A 19546-nucleotide genomic window follows, 5' to 3' on the forward strand; every position below is an offset into this window, starting at 1 on the left:
AGCAATTGTATTTCAAAATTAGCCGTGTCAATATCAAACGGAGAAAAATTTAATTCCTTCACATTGGCATTAAGAGGATTTGCAATAAAAGCTAGAGTCGCTTTATTATTTCTGAATTCCTGAAACCTTTTAAGAAAAGATTCTCTCATGTTTAAAGCTGCTGTCTTGAAATAATCTTTGTTAATGAGGGCATTGTTTTCTCGGCGATATTGAGACAAGTTTGGGAAATGAACTAAAGTCCCCCCTCTCTAAATCTTCAGCGAACAGAATCAATTTCTTTTCAAACGAAATAACTTCCTCTAGCATTGAAAAAGCAGTATTTCCCTTGCCTTGTAATTTACGATTCAATCGTGCTGTAACGTCCACCATAAAGTACAATTTTTTAACCACTGATCCTCTGTTAATTCTGGATAATGAACATTCTAGTTGTCGAGGAATAGTTTGAGTTCATTTATGCAAGATGCAAAACGCTTTAACATGTCGCCTCTGGAAAGCCATCGAACCCTGTTGTACTGGAGAAGATCTGAATACTCGCTCTCAATTTCACTTGGCAACTCTTTAAATTGTCGATGGTTAAGTCCCCTTGCTATTATGGTGCTGGTAATCTTAATTACCAATTCCATAATTTTATCAATTTCTTCTGTAAATGTTTGTGCACAAAGTGCTTCCTGGTGGAGTATACAATGGAAAGTAATCACTTCATGATTAATTTTTCCTTTTAAAATTGAAACAAAATCCTTTTTCGCTCCCTCATACTTTTTGCGCCATCGGTTACAATTGATACAATTTTATTGAGTGGGATATGATTTTTTCCTATGCATTCATGGATGGCATTTGCTATGTATCTCCACGCGTTTTGCCCTTGAGTGGCAATAATCCCAAAGTTCTTCTCTCGGACCCTCAGATGATGCATACCGCACAAAAAGGGAAGCTTGGGCTGTGTCCTTGATGTCACAAGACTCATCTACCGCAATTGATAAAGCTTAAGCTAATTTAACGTTTTCGACTTGTTGGTTGGTCACATTTGAGGACATTGTGACTGTCCTTTCTTCTACTGTTTTGGAAGATAACGGTATGTTTTTAATTTTATTTAAAATCTCTGTTTTGTTTTTGAAATCCCGAAAAAGTTCTTCAGATGCATTAACAAAACAACATTTTATGTATTCACCATCTGTGAATGGTTTTCCTCTCTTAGCGATCTCCTGACTCAGTACGAAGCTTGCAATATTAACATCATTGGCAGACTCTCTCCAATAATTAAATACAGAACTTCATTTTTCAACATTTTTTTGAAGTTCTTCAACTGCTCTCTTTCTCGTGTCACCGACAGGATATTTTTGGCAAATGTGGCATGTTTTGTCGTAAAATGTCTTTCCAAATTTGACTTTTTGTTGTGCGCCAGTTTTTCTTGGCAAATAAGACAGGTTGGAAGGCCATCTGAGTTCGAGATAAACGAGAAAGATTCAGTCCATTCAATTTTAAAGTCACGATACTCATCTGTTGTTTTTCTTCGTAGCCATGTTGAAAAGCACCCTAAACAATATATTTTATTTAACACGTTATATAAATACATTATATAAAAAGAAAATAAAATGAACTAAGTGATTATTCAAAATAATAAATGACAATAATTCGAAAATATAATAAAAATAAATCTCACCAGTAACACGTTTTATTGTAACTATATATATATATATACATACACACCCTAAAACCTAATCCTAATTAGTCACCATTATGTGAATAAAATTCTTTAAAAATTTTATAAATGGAACTATGATAGTTTTATTTTCATTTTCAATTTTACTTCAGAGCCACATGTACGTACCCAAAGAGCTGCATGTAGCTCGCGAGCCGCAGTTTGCCGACCCCTGCACTAGACGAACTAAGATGGCAAATATTCATCACCTGCCTTAATTTGTTGTTGTTTTCATACTTGCTTATTGTTTCAGGTGTAGTGCATTAAGGCTGTATTGTTATCAATAACTACACAAATTAACTTCGCGAATCGGAAGCTCTTCTGAGCCCAGATAAAGATATCTTTATAAATGATATCTTTTTAAATCGTTTAACTCAAACCGACAAATCCAGTTCTTTGATAAATTTCCTAACATTAACTTCCTTCGTGGATAAATGCAAGTATTTGGCTTCCAAAGCTTTCTTCGATAACAGAGCAACTTCGTTGTTCTTCTAAATCCCCAGCGGTTTCAACTGACTCGCGGTTGTCAAGAAAACCACCTTTCTCTTTTATCCTTCCACTGCACGGAAGCATCTCATCTCGTTGTTCTAATGGAAGTGCTTTATCTCTTCCGTAGTTCGGTAAAGCTAACGGCAACAAACGCACGAGAGAATCTCAAGTGAAGTAATCTCCCTTACTTAGGAGGCGTCAATAAAGAATTGCAAAGAAACATCAGCCAGTAACAGGGATGCACTTTGAACGAGATGCTTCTTCAAAGATACTGCAGGAACACAAGAACTTGGGCACATCGTTAACTAATTCTAAACTGTAAATATACGCACGAACTACTGGTATTTAAATATGAATTTATTCCCAGTCCAACCAAATAGAACAATGAATGATGCTCCTCTTTGCCAAATTTCTCATTTTAAGACGCAGAATAGGATGTGTCCTTGTAATGAGAGGGTGATTTTTATGACAGTCCCATCCACGAAAGTTCGTGACAGAATAATGTTGATAATACAGAATGATCGCCGGTATTGAAAAGCTACTGCTAATCTATAAAAACGTATTATTAATTACCAAAATTGGTTGTTTTTATTAGTGTGTTCAGGAAATTTTAAGCAAGTCTGTTCCGTTTCTTTTTTCGGAGAATTCTCATACTGAAGATGTTTATTATCTTTTCTCAAAAATTCAAAGAAATTATGTTAACAAATACAGAAATTATCCGAAATAATAATAAAGGCAAATTGGCGTTCGTGTACAGTGGAATCGCAACAATTTGAACCTAAAAGCTTTTGTACTGTTGACATTTTTTTTTTTTTTTTGATCCCACTTACAAATAATTGTTAATATACCCTACATTATCACCTTGGATGGGCTAAGGGCTAAATATTCCAGAAATCCTGCCAAAGCAGACCAAATGTTAAACGTCTTTTGCAAGTCACTTTAGTCTTCCAGTAAGCAAGGTGGTGGTTTCACACCAGATGGCTTTTTTTTTTTTTTTTTTTTTTTTTTTTTTGTTACAACTCATAGGTCGTTCATTTCTAACAGCATACTTTCGTATCGTTTCGAGAATTCCACATTTTGCAGCTAAAGCGTTTTCATTTAAACCAAAACATTTGGTAAATATCCCCAGTACGTCCCAAATTAAAATAATCGGGAGAAATAGATTGCAAAAAGTTTTTCGTTCAATCCATTAAATATCTTAAATAGAAATTAAAAACCACGTGATCACCAACATTAATTCCTCCCAATGATCTTACAAATTACCTTAAAAAATTTTCCGACGTAACTGAAGAAAATTAGCTGGGTGTTTAGCAAAGTGTTCCCTCCCCCCTTTGTGAAGAGGATCCCTTTCTTATCGGTGAATTAGCATTTAAGCAACTGTGATCTTAGTTGATTCCGAAATGAATGCCAATTGCAGACCAAAGGAACCGATCAAAGATCCGTTTCGTGTAGTATATCGGCTACTCGTGAGGAGTTTCTACTCTGACCTTTCTGAAATGGGAATTTTTATTGCCCTCTAGAGAGAGAAGTTCTCTCGTTGTAGCTGGTGATACTCGTAAGCTATTCGGCGAGGACCAGACAGCCATAAAAGTGGTTTTAAAACACGCGATTCGCTGTAATGATGCATCCGGATGCGCCCATCTAATACACCAGTCGGAAAGGCCTGTCGCCATGGAAACAACGAGGTGTATATTTAGGAGACAGTGGCAACAGCTCAACTTTTTTTTTTATTATTTTTTTATCTGCGTTTGGCAATGCTGATGTTTAAAAGTTATAAACACAGAACTCCAAGGTTATTTTCAAGGTCATCGTGTAGTCAACGTGTCAAAGTTGACAACTACGTTGTTTTTAGAGGCTGTTTGATTTGTTTCTCCCTCGTTTGACAGGTTTCACTCTCCCTCCAGTTGAGAGAAATAGAGATCAAAACTACTAGAAGTGCGAAAAATGTCAACACGAACTGTTCCCATACAGCGTCACAATATTACACGTATAGAGACTGAATCCATGCAAATTGCTACGTGGGACGTCCACACACACAAGGGACAATTTTTTGCATGGCCTGCGAGGGCCGAGGTCTAATTAAAAAATTTAAGATGACCCGAATGTTTAAGTAACGGTAAAAATATATAACTATTCAGCGTAAACTAGAACTCCAAATGACACTGAACACAAAAAAATGTTGTAAGAGGGTTTTCGTCACAAGTTAAATAACGGATGCAGTACGGATGGAGAACTTTCCATCCTCTCATGGCTGTTTCGGCTCCCTCAAAAGTAAGATCTGGAAACTAGCAAAGCGTAGGGTGTACACGTGCCAAATTAATCTCCTTATAATTAAGTAATTATAAGTTGCTTCAGCAATCGCGTATTTTCTCCCCTTCCAAAGTAATTAAGGAAAGTGAAAACCTAAAAGAAAATAGAAGCGGCTGGATTCTCTCTTCAAAAAAAAAAAAAAAAAATCAGCTAACGCCTTTTTATTCCCGTATACGGGTAGTAGGCGAGGCCATTTAGCCCTATCTAACTTTTGGAGACTGAGTGGGCAGTTCAATCTCCACTGGTACCCAATCAGAGACAGATGGCCCAAGGCTATCACTAATTAAGCGGTACGCAGTGAAGAGAGACGGCCCAAATGTGCCGCCATCTCGTGGTCCCTAACCCTAACACAATATATTTAATGTCTGAAATAATGTGGGTTCTACGGTCGATTTTCTTGAGTTTACAGGACGAAAAACCCGAGTTTCCGGGAGGAAAAACCTGCTTGCCTGTGCCAGAGATCGACTAACTCGGGAACCGGTCGAAAAAAGGCTTAGAAAAATTTCCTCTAGTCGCCGACTAGACTCGAAACCAAGTCTTCCTTCGTGCGGCCAAGCGCGGTGGTGTGCAAACGCCACATCCACTGAGCTACACAGGCTCTTTCTCTCTTCATAACTGTATGAATTAAATGGGGGGTGGGGGGAAGAAAAATTATACAAAGTTCGGTGGAAACCGAATTTTCCTTATATTGCTCCTTCTCGTTGCCCCCCTCCCCCACCCACTTGGTGGTAACTTTTCATAAAACGAATACGTCAGTGAATTGCGGTAATTGAAGCTCCACTAGCTAACGGTACCTAACTATATATGGAAAGAAACTAGTCTAAGGTATTTTATGAAGGATGTAAGTATCTTTTCAAAAGATGATATTTCAAATCAAATCATAGCCAAAGATATATATATATATTATCGGTGGACAAATCCTGCTCTCACATCACGCGATGTGAGACAGACTATCGCTACATTCCTTATCCGAGGAGGCCTGAAATGGCTTGAAAAATACCATATTTCGTCTCTAAACGTTGGTGTACTGATCAAATGGGAACCACCGGTTTATACACTACTCTACGTCATAACATCGTAAATGCAGGAGCTAGTGGAAGTGCAGTATTGGTTAGCAAATCTAGCTTCACATCGGCGAATTTTTTTTAAATACGGCTTTTACTCACGAAAGGTTGTACACGCGCACGCGCGCGCGCGCGCTGTATATAGTACATTTAGTAGCGTGGGTGAGGCAAAGATTTTTTCCGCTTTATCTACAGCTCATCGTAAAGCACCTTTTCAGTGGTGTCGCATCCATAATAATTGGACAAGACACTAATGGGCTAATGTACTCTTTACAGATGAATCGTTTTAGTCTTTCCTTCGATTCTTGACGACACTTGATCTGGCGTGAAAGTGGTATCCCTCACCATCGTGAGGATGTTCTACTGCGGTGTTGGGGTCGGGTGTGAGAAAGCATTATGCTTAATGGACGCACCGAGTGACAAGTCCTGGTAATTTATGGATGATAATGCAACACCACATCGTACACGAGCAGTGGAGATACTTCTGGAGACCAAAGATATTAATCGAGTAGAGTGGCCAGCACGCTCCTCAGATCTCAAACCTCATAGAACATATTTGGGACGCAACAGGGGAGATGCACAGCCGTTCAAAATTCCCCCTCAGAAAACAAACGAGGCCTCATCCTTGCTCTGAAGGAGGAGTGGGCCAGTTTGTCTCAATAACTCCTGAATCATTTGGTGCTAAGCATGATACGACGTGGTGAGAGCTGCATCGCAGTTTGGGGGGGGGGGGGGACTTATTCCACATTGAAATGTCTCCCGCATAGTTTTCTGTAAGCAATGTTCATTAATCCCTTAATTTGTAACTTTACCCCAAAACATACTATAATTTAATTTGTACGAAATTTATAACGCATTTTTGTGTGATATAATTTATTAGTATGCTGGCAATAAATTTAGGTCCACATTTGGCTGTAGTCGTGAAAATTTTTTCATATACAGGTAAAAATGTAGTTCGTCCTTAGCTTTTGGGCACCAGTGTATAATCCTGAAACGCTACTCTAGACGGAGGAGAAACGCCCGGTCGGTGCATAATATTATTATTATTATTCCTGATACCTCCAAGGAGTCCGAAGACTCATCGCGGATATGTAAATTATATGTTATTCACCGACCAGCCACTTGTGTAATATTTTTTTTCTAAAATTGTTTCGGGTATTTTACAGCGTTTATATCATTTTATCATATAGAAAACATTTAATAAAAACCTTTTCACTTTTTTATATTTTTTTTATTTGAAGTAATAAATTACACTCTTTCGAATTTATCTTGATTCTTTTAATTTTCAGTTATTCACTACATAAACCCCACCAATTAAATGCTGAAAATCTAACGTACACTTAACATCGTGTGGATAATAGTTAGATCATTTTTTATCGAACTATACCGATAGTTTAAATGTGTGAGCAGTATGAAATACATAATATGGAAACATTGCTTCACACGAGCAAAGGATTCGGATAATGTAACTATTATCCACAAGATATTAAGTGTACGATAGATTTTCAGCATTTAATTGGTGGGGTTTATGTAGTGAATAACTGAAAATTAAAAGAATCAAGATAAATGCGAAATAGTGTAATTTATTACTTCAAATAAAAAAATTATAAAAAAGTGAAAAGGTTTTTATTAAATGTTTTCTATATGATAAAATGATATAAAGCTGTAATATACTCTAAAAAATTTTGTGAATGCATAAATTATCCTCGTATAATTTCGCATTATCTTCGTAATTCGTAATTATCCGCTCTCCAGTGTATCCGCTCTCCAGCCAAAAGGCTGCAGGTTCGAATTCCGCCGTGGGCATGGATGGTTGTGGTTGTCTGTGAAAATAGTAGTGGTGGTGGACAGTAGATGGCGTCGGTGGAGATGATGTGGTTGGTGGAGGCGAAAAGTGTGGATGGAGTAGGTGCTCTCACTGGATGAGTCTTTGGACTCCTTGGAGGTGTCACATAATAATAATAATGAAGTAGTTTGTTTTGTTTGAGTGAGACAGTTCTGGCATGATGTTTCCCTAGCAACAAGGACAGAACAGCTAGTGTATGTTTCGTAGTCAAGAATGAAATAGGCGTTTGTATTTCTGTAATAAGGTGCGCGCTCTTCTTATTAAATCCTGTGTGTTAAGACTCCAACGCAAAACAATGTGGTTCTTTAACAAAATAAAATAATGAAATTTTACCATAGCAACAGTTAAATAAAGAAAAATTGCTGTTGTGTGAATTTTAATAAATCTCGCAAATTTAGTGCTCTTTCTGAAATCTTGTCCACAAATATGTAATAATGAAAGGAATTGCAAACAGCTTTTGAAAATAAGAAAGAATAACGTGTGAGCGAGTACATATTTCACTGGAATGGCGTCGCTACGTCAGCATCACATTTACCGTATCAATGTTAATGATGCACGGAGCAAGTGGCGCGTGAAGTCAAACAACTTATCTTCCATTGTTGGCATATGTCCGCTCGCCTTTGTTTAATACAAACAAACTGCTAATGTTGATATTACAAAGACAAGCTGCCAACACACGAACACGTTCATGAAAGACAATGCGGTTAACAGTTCACAAACTTTTATTATACTGAAATGGCCTATTAGGAGGAAGGACGTTGAAATTTTCAATCAAAATGTCAATAATTTCGTTCGTTTAAATACAAAGCAACACATAAACACTGAAGTGGTCCCATTATGTAAACTTTACGTCTTTTCTGTCATCTATTATAAGCTAACTAACTGAAGTTGTCGAGATAAGAGTGTGGGAAAGAAAGAAAGGAAAGGTTCATCCAAAAATAGAGGGAATGAAGGAAAACAGCCATTCTTTCTACAATTATGCTAAAGAACCGCATGATGACTGGAAAACTTATATTTATTTATTTATTAAATTCTTGGAATACAGGATTGCGGAACTTAAACTGAAGGTGTGCTGGAACGTAATACTCCCCGATTCATTTATTTTAATTTTTTGATATTTATTTATGACACGAACACTTGCAGTGGAGTGAGATAAACTGCCCTCACTTCTTAATCTTTCACTTCTTGCTTCGACTCAAACGGTGCGCTTCGTTCAGAATTCATGTCCACTTGATGGCGATAGTTTAATTCTGAGCGCCAGTTGCAACTTGCAGAAACAAGTAGCAACTTTTTTATAGCTCGCGCAGGCGCAAACCAACAGAAATTTTACCGTTTGTTTCAGTACAACATGGAATGTGAGAAGCACTGCACACAAAGAAGAAGACTTGATAAACAACGAAACCAAGCTAACATAAAGATATGTATAGTAACAGAAACAAAGAAAAAACAAAAAGGTACAAAAGATATAAACAACTATATACAAATCTACAGTCCGGTAAAAAAAGTAGAAAGAGCAAAAGCAGGTATAATGATTATGGTACATAAATGCCTAAAGAACAATATTGTATTGAAAACAATATTGTAAAGAACAATATTTTTCCAGGAGAAAATGGGAAAAAAATGCAAAGTTGGAAAAAATGCAAGTTTTAACAGATGACAGAGCATTCCTAAACTTCTCCGCTTTGACTACTGCACGTCATGTTCAGAAAATATTTAGGCGCACTCTTTCTGCCGGACAATGGACCAATGTGTAGAGCAACTGTTCACGAGCTTCATGTCTCCAGCTTAGCGCGACCAGCAATATTCAACGGTGTAAATTTTGACGTTGATTGGTTGATGCTTCAATTGCTGCGTGCTGAGAGTTTGGAGCTGTGGTTGTTATTGCAAGAAAGCTAAGGAACTCGTTGTGGATGGGCGGAGTAAACAAAGAAAGCTCTAAGTCCTCGTAGAAAACAAGTGGAAAAGAAATTATCATTTCAGTATTCTTGGTTTATATTTTTAATTGGACTTATTCAACTGCATTGCTCAGTTACATTTTTTTAAAAGATTTTGTTTATGTCTCTTAAAATGTTTATAATTTTGAATGTGTTTTTGATTTCCTCCCAATAAGCAGTCCTGCCAGGAGGTGATTTTATTCTCAACATGCTCCGGACATGTTCCATTGCATAAAATGCACTACCACGCTAAACTGCTGCAGTCTTTTGATGAGAGGTTTTGAATTCTAATTTTCCCGGAGATATGACGTTGAATAGACAATGACGAGATGTTCTGGTGGATTATGGGAACAGAGAGATATACACCCTCTGTCCAAAAAGAAACCGAACTTTTTGAAAATAGAAGAAGCTCGTGGCGCCACCTGCTGTATCTTTTTGTTCTCGAAAGCGGTAACCTTCATTAGTGTTGTGTCAGCTGTTTATGACATTGATTTCGTTAGAAGCCGAGTTATAGTGCCAAGAGTGACAGTGTGTTTTGACGAACGGTCGGAAAATGAGTTTCAATCAGAAAGCTGTGATTGACTTTTGTGTTAAACTTGGTAAACGTTTTACCGAAATGCATCAAATGCTTCAAAAAGCATTTCAAGTGATGAATGCTTTATCCCGTATTCAAGTTTACGAGTGGTTTAAGCGATTTCAAAGTGGTCGTGAGACGCTTGAGGACGACAAAAAGCCGAGGAGTTCAAAAACTGGACTGAGCAAAATTAACATCCAAAAAGTGCGTGATTTCATCAAAGAAAACCCGAAATCGTCCGTGAGATTGATTGAATATGAATTGTGGATTCCAAAATCAACTGTGCACAACATTTTGACCGAGAGTTTGGGCCTTCGTAAATTGAATTCGCGATTTGTTCCCCTCAAGTTGACCGACGATCAAAAAATGTATCGAATTGAACACTGCAAGGACCTCATTAAAACCGCTCGTAAGGACTCAAACTTCCTTGAATCGATCGTTACTGGTGACGAAACATGGTGTTTTGAGTATGAGCCCGAAACAAAGCGCCAGAGTGTTGAGTGGAGACCACCAGAAGAGGGGCTTCCGAAAAAAAAAAAAAGTCGCTTGGAGAAGTCGAAGTAAAAACAATGCTGATTTGTTCTACGATTCCAAGGGCATTAGCCACAAAGAATTCTCGTTCCGCCTGGGCAAACGGTCAATGGTGAGTATTATCTCGAAGTTTTGAAGCGATTGATAGCGAGAATTCGTCGGGTACGGCATGAATATCGTAAGGACTGGCCATCGTCAGAACACACTGTCACTTTTGGCACTATAACTCGGCTTCTAATGAAACAAATAAACAGTTGACACAACACTAAGGAAGGTTGCCGCTTTCGACAACAAGAAGATACAACAGGTGGCGCCACTAGGTTCTTCTATTTTCGAAAAATTCGGTTTCTTTTTGGACAGAGGGTGTAATTTGAAACCACACACTTCGATTATGGAAAGTCTGTGATATGCTACGAAAGAACAACCGACGTGTTTTATTTTTTTTCTTATCGGTGTATATGTTGTATTCTTCGTTGCTTTCACAGCTTTCCTTCTCCATAACGTCTATTTTCTTAGTTGGGCGAATCCACTAGTGAAGGGGAAGTTCGTACAGGTTGGAATCGATGTTGGTTTTTCCGTCGTATTTTCCGGAAGTGACCTTTTATATATGAGACAGAATTCTTTCATTTTTAAGCAGATCGGTGTTAGACCAGTAATAACGCAAGCAGCCTCGAAAGATATCGTGTAGTATTCGTTAATTATGCGTCTAACTAAAAGACGTTGAACTCTGTTAAATTTTTGTTTTTCTAAGACTTTAGTATCTCTCCCCATGCAGGTGCATCATACGTCATTAGCAGCAAAATGGCTCCTCTTGTATGTACTTGCTGTGTTGAGTGCTCCCAAGTTTGCAAGTGTAGTACTTCCAAGCTTCGGTAAGGGAAGTGTGAGATGTGTTTCTTAAAGTGTAATGTGCGGTTAGTTACTACACCCAAGTGTTTTATCATGGTTACTACTGTAGAATTTTCCCCTCTTAGAGTGGCCGTTTTCGATTGTTTTGATTGCTTACGTAAAATGTGGAGCACTTTCGAGTTAGTGCTGCTGAGTGTCACTTTTGTATCACTCGACGCATTCTGCAATTTTAAAGAGTTCTTCATTGGCTGTTGCTGCAGTTTTTTAGCCATCGCATCCTCGAATCATCATCATCACGTAGTTGGAAAAAGCTGCAACTTTTGTTTCAGCATTACAAGAAATTCGCAATAACAAGTTGCCCTCGATATTCCAGAATACTGGTTCACGACACGACCTCTCGGACAACCTCATTTGACTTCTTTGGCTACAGCTGTGGTTTTGAATGCCATGGCTGCATTTCAATCTTTGAAATGATATTTTGTAAGGTTAAATAAATTTTTTGGACATTCAAAATCCCTTAACAGATTAATGAGGGGTGGCTACCATGTAGAATCAGTCTAATTGAATCTACAGGGAGATCAACGATGCATTTTTCTTTTTTCTTTTTTTTTCCTTGAAGGATATCTTCAGTGATTGATATTTTTAAACTTCGATAGGTAGCGTCTACAATACGTGAATGCGATCTAAATGCATGCTGTTCGTGACTTGACAGGTTTATTTGGCCTGTTTGAGATGATTCAAGTATCTTTCCACCGACCTTCATGAGATTAATTGGACTGCATTTACTATTCTGAAATTCCTTAGTATATTCGTCTGCGTGCATTAGCACATTTTCTTAACAAACTGTTCATCATTCCACTAAGGAAATGATTTTTTGCCGTCGATCTTTTAACATTCGTCAACTGCTTCTTTCGCCAGATTTGATTATGGGTATAATTTTTCACTTGCAGTAGTTTGACTCGTTAATTCCGTTTTTGTTGCTGATGATAAAACTTAATAAACTATGATCAGAACAACATTCTTCACCTTCTTCGTATTTCTCTTCAGTTCTGGTATAAAATAGCATCATTTGCTACAGTTAAGTCAATAAAAAGTGCCATCCCTGATGTTTTCCATGGAAGACGTAGCATCTTTGCTCAATACATACAAGGAATTGGGCTCTAAAAATTCTTTTATCGTTTTTGCTCTTGTTAAACCATGAAACAGAATGGACATTGCTTTCCACGCAAGGATTAAACCACGATTTCCAGCGAAATCCATGATGTTGTCCAATTTCACTAAGTCCTATTTTATGTCGCGATGGTAATCCAAGTACACGCTCGCATGAGAACTTTTGATTCTGATGACGTAACTTTATTTAGTACCGAGGCCTCGTTGATGCACTGAGAAATTAAAATAGCGTCAAATCCTTTAGAAACTATTTTGCACTTAATCTTAAAGTACGCGCGGTTAGCCTAGTGTTGTGCGCTTCGCAACCATATGCCTGAGGAAAGAGTGTCCTCGGTTCGATTCCCGTTGAAGACGTGAGGAGCTGAAATATCAGCCATAGCCAAGTTAGACGGTCTTAGGCGTGGACAGTAGGGTTTTTTCCGCAGTTTATCCTGGGGTTTTTCATCCGCAAAGCAGGCAAACTGGCCTTGAGAACTCAACACTACAAGACAGCGGTCTTGTAGTGTTGAGTGTAGTGTTGAGCCCCGGTGTAGGGCTGACAGGTGGTCAGCCCTACACCGAAGCGTAGGGCTGACCACCTTATCCTGTGAACGGTTTGAGGTCTGATGATTAATAAACCCTCGACACCGCAAGGTAAAAGAGGGTAAAAGGAAGATGATGATGAGATGAGATGCTGAATTGCAGGCGACTGTTTAACACTTTTATCTCATTTTTCACACTAAACCTTGCCTTAATGCAAACTCTTTTTATTTATTTATTTATTTAGAATTCAGTTCAAATCTCTTCTAAGAAATGCTTATACAGAGTGTCAGGGTTTTTCCTTCCTAAAATGGGGTTTTTCATCTCCGATAAGACAGTCAAACGTGCGGGAAAATAAATGCAATGTGTCCAAAAAGTCCAGTTTTTTTTTTTTGTGTGTGTGTATGTGTGTGTGTGTGTGTGTGTGTGTGTGTGTGGAAGGCGTGGCATTGACGTTAAAACGTAAGGATGGAATGATTATATTCAATATTATACGTGTTTGTGAATACGTGTATTCTTAGAACATGCAGCAGCAGACACCTCGTATCTCGGTTCTATGTATAGTTAGTTCTTTGCAATAGCCAACTTCCGGAATCATGAAACAGAATTATTTACTTCAAAAGACCGATTTTTATGCTTTTTTAATTATACGCATTGAGGGATTTATTTCATGCTGTCGTCCACAATTGCATCGTTACACTTTACGAGAAGAACGACTTATTTCATGTACTTCTTCAACTGGCATCGGTGGCAGTCCTGGTTGCTTCGGCAAGATCCTAATCAAACGTGGCCGGAAGAAGTCGCGTTACTTGAAAGATTTTTTTTTTTCTGTACACTACTTTTTTTTTTAACTTTTATTTATTTCATTTCTCTTTTTATAAATAATTTTTCCGATTTTTTTTTTTTTTCTATGGGGTGGGGGAATAACGAGGATTGGAACTTCTTGCATTTCCAGCAATTGAAAATCCACCTCTCTGCCAGTAGCAGCACATCAGAATGCATTTCTGCTTCGTTCGAAGCGGCACACAAACTCGGTAGGTAAATGAACTGTCACTCTCTTATAGGGAAAAACACACGCTCCTCGGAGCGACGTCACTTCTTTTCTGTCTGTTTCCATAGAAACCGAAGGTAAAACAAAAAAATGCACTTCAGGTGACAGCTGAGGTGCTCCTCAGAGACTGCTGTCTATCACTGGCTAAATTCCATTAGCGTTTGAAAGAAAAACAAAAATCCTGAGTGGACATGACTGCATTTACGATACAAAAATTCCACTTTTATAGCATTTTACTCTTCGTGTTACGTAAGCATAACCAGCGCGTGCATCAAAGAGTTTCACATCATGAAGCTCATGAACTTTTTTGTTGTTTTCGTTTTGTGGAATGTTTATGGTCTACTTAAGATTTAACGGAAATCTGACAAAAAACTTCTCTCTCTCTCTCTCTATTATTAATTGCATCCTCTCACCACAGCTTCCTCAGAATGAGTATTGTCCTTGTTTCTTCTAAGTCGTAAAAAGAAGGTAGGCAACAGCAAATTTTTTTTTTTTTTTGTGTGTGCGTATGTTCATGTAATTCAAGCTTGACCATGCTATTATAGTAGTTCCATACATGCAGCTCAAGTATCACGGAAAATGCCATCTTGTTCAGGTGGGACTTCACGAGAGTTTAGACGTTAAACACTCCGAGGATGGTTCCATTGCGGTTCGCTCCAGTCAGCTAACATCAAGCAGCTGAAGATGCGTGCGTAGGAACAGATATATCTGTCTGGTGAATCACTGGTCCTGTTGACGCACGTGCATGGAATTGATAGCAACATATACAGTATCTCTAAGCCCATCTGACCACACCAGTTTGCAATGTTACAGGAGAGCAGCGGCTGATTTTGAAGAAAGAAGATCATACCGTCCCTTAAGACATTGCAACAAAACAGTATTTGTACATTTCAGTGGAATAATCGGAAGACACCTGTATGTATGCAGATGTAGATTTAGATATTTTGACACAAAAGAATAATGTCAAAATTTATCGTTTTGAGCATTTCAGGCAGATTCAAATTTTAATTCCAAAATTATTGAAGTTTGAATCCGTTGTGTGAAGGTTGCTATCGAAGGAGGATACTGTGTTGTATCTATAAATATTATGTGAGACCCACGACAGTTGGGAACATAATATTGAAGTGTACCACATTATGTACCAATATACTGTTGGTGGCAGCGCAATTAGTTTGTTGCAGTTATCCTCTCAGAGGATAATTGCAACAAATCAGATTGTAAGTGATGTAGTTTAGAGGATTTTCTGGGATAAATGACAGCTTTGTGTTAAATAAATAAATTCAATAAAAACATAAAGGTGGAGTTGCATCGGTGCTTCTGAATAGTTGCGCGTGATTTTTGACAGTAGAATTAATTTGAAGTTTCAACTTCTTAGTTACGTTAGCTAAACATGTTTGCCGGAAGCGAATGGAAAATCAGATTGTTCGAAATGTCTTTCTAAACAAGAAACGTTAACTGCAGACATTACTGATGAAATCGTGGGCTTAAGTTAAAGCAGATGTAGCACAGAAATCTTGATTACAATAAGACTTCGAGTGAAGAAAGAAGGGATTCGCAATTACGTTCCACTTCCTGTCCGATTCCGATTCTAAATACGGCTGTTCGTGCTCGTGCTTAATTAGGAGTGTTCTCGTAATCCAAAAGACCTCTCTCTCTCTCTCTCTCTCTCTCTCTCTACTGCTGGTCGCCTAGCAACATCAGGTAAAGCTGACAAAAAAATGGGAAAGTGCGTTTGTAATCTTAATTTAAGTGACGACGGAGCTCGCACGGTGACGTCTCGAAAATATTTAATAAACAACCGAGGCGGTGATGATTGCGTTGAGCGCTTTTTTCCATCTTAATCACTTCTCCGTATTATTAAAACGACTTCCCTTAGATATTTGAGTTACGGATCACTCGCTGCAGAATTTCTAATTAACGTTCCTGGTTACGGAGATGGGAGGAAAAATTCACGAAATGAAACCTTAAGACGCCTATCGGATGAATGTTATTTCTGGGATAATGATATCCGAATTCGTAAAGTAGGACGCATGTGCATTGATCTCGCACTGTGACAAGAAATGTTAAACAATATGCAGATATAAATCTTTTCTTAGAGTCGCATCTGCCTCGGATATTTTGGGTCATTGTCGGTGTAATTGGATTTCTAGCTGTAAATAGATTTCAGTTGAAACGTAATAAACTCGAAAACGGGGCTCATGGAAGATCTTGTCTGTTCAGTGACGTAGTGGCTGAGGCCCAACGGCTACGTTGGTGAAAGATGTCGCTCTTCCTGTGCCTAGTTTTGAGCCTCGATTTCAATTCGCATTTCATATCAAATGTCGAACACGCTGCCTCCCATCCTATCACAGTAATTCTGCTGTTTCGTTACATTTTAATACAAATCTTGAATTTTGGACGATGAATAGTTTATTTTTATATAATACCAGATTTTAGATTTTTTTAAAAATATTTTTTTATATATTTTTTACTAAAACGTTTTATCTTTTCTATACCAGTCCCACTTAACCAATTACTTCCATGAGAAGCGATATTAGCGTTACTGATCACCCTTGCTTTGATCTGTAAAAATCTTTGATCTGTTACTTTGATAAATAGAGAGTACCACCGATTAGGATAAGGGTGGACGATTTGGTGATTTTCAACACTTAAGGATGGTGGAGGTTCAGATTTTGAATCGTACAGGTTTGCTATGTGTATGATAAAATCATTTCAGCTCGTAGTAGACCGATGTTAATTCATACCCGAAAGGTATGAATTAACAGCGGTAAAGTGGAAGAGGCAGTGTTTAATTCGAGCTAGTTATCTCCTTTAAACAGGAGTCCTGCATACGTTGCGATATGCAAATTTTAATATTGCACACTATGTGAGAACTGCCAAAATATGAACCTCGAAGTTCGAATTCCGCTCACTGGTTATCAGTGTTGTGGATAAAACGCTGATAATTAGTGCCAACATAAACCAGAAACACACGATGTGAAATGTCTGTCATATTTTACGCATTTTTTTAAATCCAGGTTAGTGACGAAAAGAATTACGTCTCTGAATGGTTCAGCTAGTCTATGGAACTCTGAAGTTCCATAGATTAGCTGTGTGTGTGTGTGTGTGTGTGTATAGATCAGTACCACTTTTGGTGGAACACGTTCATTAACGCAGTGCAACCGTAAGACGCTGCCACTGTCAGTTTTGCTGGTAATGAACACGGGAAATAAATCAATCACATCATAAATCCAATTCAAAACGTATTTTTATAACATGAATGCGTTCTGTTAACTTTTCTCGATTTTTGGAATGTAAACTTCGGGTTTTTGCAGATGGGAAAAACTGAAATATCTTTTAGCGCTGAATTCTTATCAAGTCTAACGTCAAATGCACGAAATACTGTAAACCACTTCGAATAAAATCTTCGAAAACTTCAGGAATCAATGGTGATTACGTGAACAGTTAAGCTTATATACGCTGCGTATATAATAAGCGAAATTTGTTACACTTCCATCTCATAACCACACTCAAATATCTCATGACCTGAAGAAATCGAGAAAGTTATCGATTTCATAATTGAATTATTTATCACATTCCGGCTACATGTCAAGAGTTCTTACCAAACTATTCGTTACTCCCTCTGATGGTATTTCAAAGAAGATCTTTGAAGGAAAGACAAAGTGATTTTCAATGGAAAAATCTGGTGCGTGTGTGTGTGTGTGTGAGAGAGTGAGAGAGAGAGAGAGAGAGAGAGAGAGAGAGAATATCTTTCCAAACTTTTTGGGAAATACACAAGTAGATTTGTGTTCGATGGATAATTGACCGTTTTGAAGCATTTCAGGACTTCGCCCCCCCCCCCCACTCACCTCCTTGATCTCGCTAGACGCACGGTGTAAATAATAGAATGAACCTTTTTATTATTCGAAGTGGAAAGCCACCACGAGCTTAAGGAAGCAGACAAATGCTATTCCGATGCATTATGTATATTCTCCGTTTTCAATACGCCACGTAGGCTTCTGGGAGATCCTAGAATAACTGAACTATTTTGTTTTCAAAAGATAAACTTCCAGAAGATAAAAGCGATTTGAAAAGAAATTTATCAAAGGCTTCTTCACCTGTCAATCCAGAGAAGTGCGTTTTATTTTTCAAGTTAACGGCAATTGTATTTGCCTCTTCAGGAATGCATGCGTTTAATCAATGCTGTAAAACCACCAACAGTTCTGTGGTTGTCCAACTCAACATAAGATACAATGTAAATGAGAGTAGGAGATGATTCCGCCATAGATTTTTTAATCAATTAATTAAATTAGATTGGATATATATTAGACACGTTTACGATGAGAAGAATCGTTATATATAGGTATAGGGTTTAACCTTGTGATGCTTTTATTGAAAAATTCATTAATGTTATTATACCAGAGAAATTAACGGCAAATTGTTGCAATACAGATTCAACTGGAATCTACTGAATCTTCGAGTTCACACATGCCATTTATTTACAGGTAGCCTATCGTATGTAAAGGTGAAAAAAAAAACGAAGGTAAGAGTAATAGAGAGAAGACAGTAAACAAAATATATCAAAAACAATCATTATTCAATTGGTGAGTCTTTTGTTTTCACTGGATACTTCATCCGCGTTTAGCGCATTAGCCTAGTGGCTTTGCGCTTCGCAACCATATGACTGGAGGAGGAGTGTCCCAGGTTCGATTCCCGTTGAAGACGTCAGGAATTTGAGGATCTTCCTCAGCCATAGCCAAGTTAGCCGGTCTTGGGTGCGGGCAGTAGGGTTTTTTTCAGCCAATTTATCGGGCGTTTTTCATCCCGCAAGCAAGCAAATCGGCCCCTGAACACACACGGATCTACAGCCATAAATACTTAACTCCTATTAAGTATTTATGGCTGTAGATGGGGGGGGGACTCAACTCCCTCCAATAGGGACGGGGGAGAAAAGGGAGGGAACTCCATATAAATAAATAAATAAGCTGGATACTTCAACCGAAACGATTGCTCGGTATTAAGAAATAAATAAATAATAAAAATAATGACGTCAGAAATTGGGCACTTGGAAGCGGAATACCGCTAGAAGCATAAGGTGACAAATGACGCACGATCACTGAGAAACACACGCGGAAATATCTTGAGATGTGCTGAGAGCATTATTTATTACTTAGGGAGATTGGTAGCCGCATGTTTACAGTCCATCACTTAGCAATGAGTGTCCTTCCATTCTTCGCTTTTTCATTACACTTTTATTATGCTCCGATGACTTCAGCGGGACTGAACAGCTCTCTTAATTAGACGAGCGACCTTCGATGATAGAACGAATTCACCCCCCCTTCCCCTTCTTTCTTCGTGGTTGCCTCTCAATTTCTTTGGTTAATTAACTCTTTCGTCTTGCGTTACCAGAAAAACAGAACAAAATATCACGTTCAGCTGCGAAGAAACTCGTTAATTCGATGTTATTTTTGCTGGTTTATTGTTTTTTTCCTCGTGCGGTATAAATTTTTATAGGGAGGAGAGCGGTCGGG

This window comes from Typopeltis vanoorti, chromosome 12 (assembly GCF_054136105.1).
Source record: "Typopeltis vanoorti isolate ZY-2024b chromosome 12, IOZ_Tvanoo_1.0, whole genome shotgun sequence".
NCBI lineage: Eukaryota > Metazoa > Arthropoda > Arachnida > Uropygi > Thelyphonidae > Typopeltis > Typopeltis vanoorti.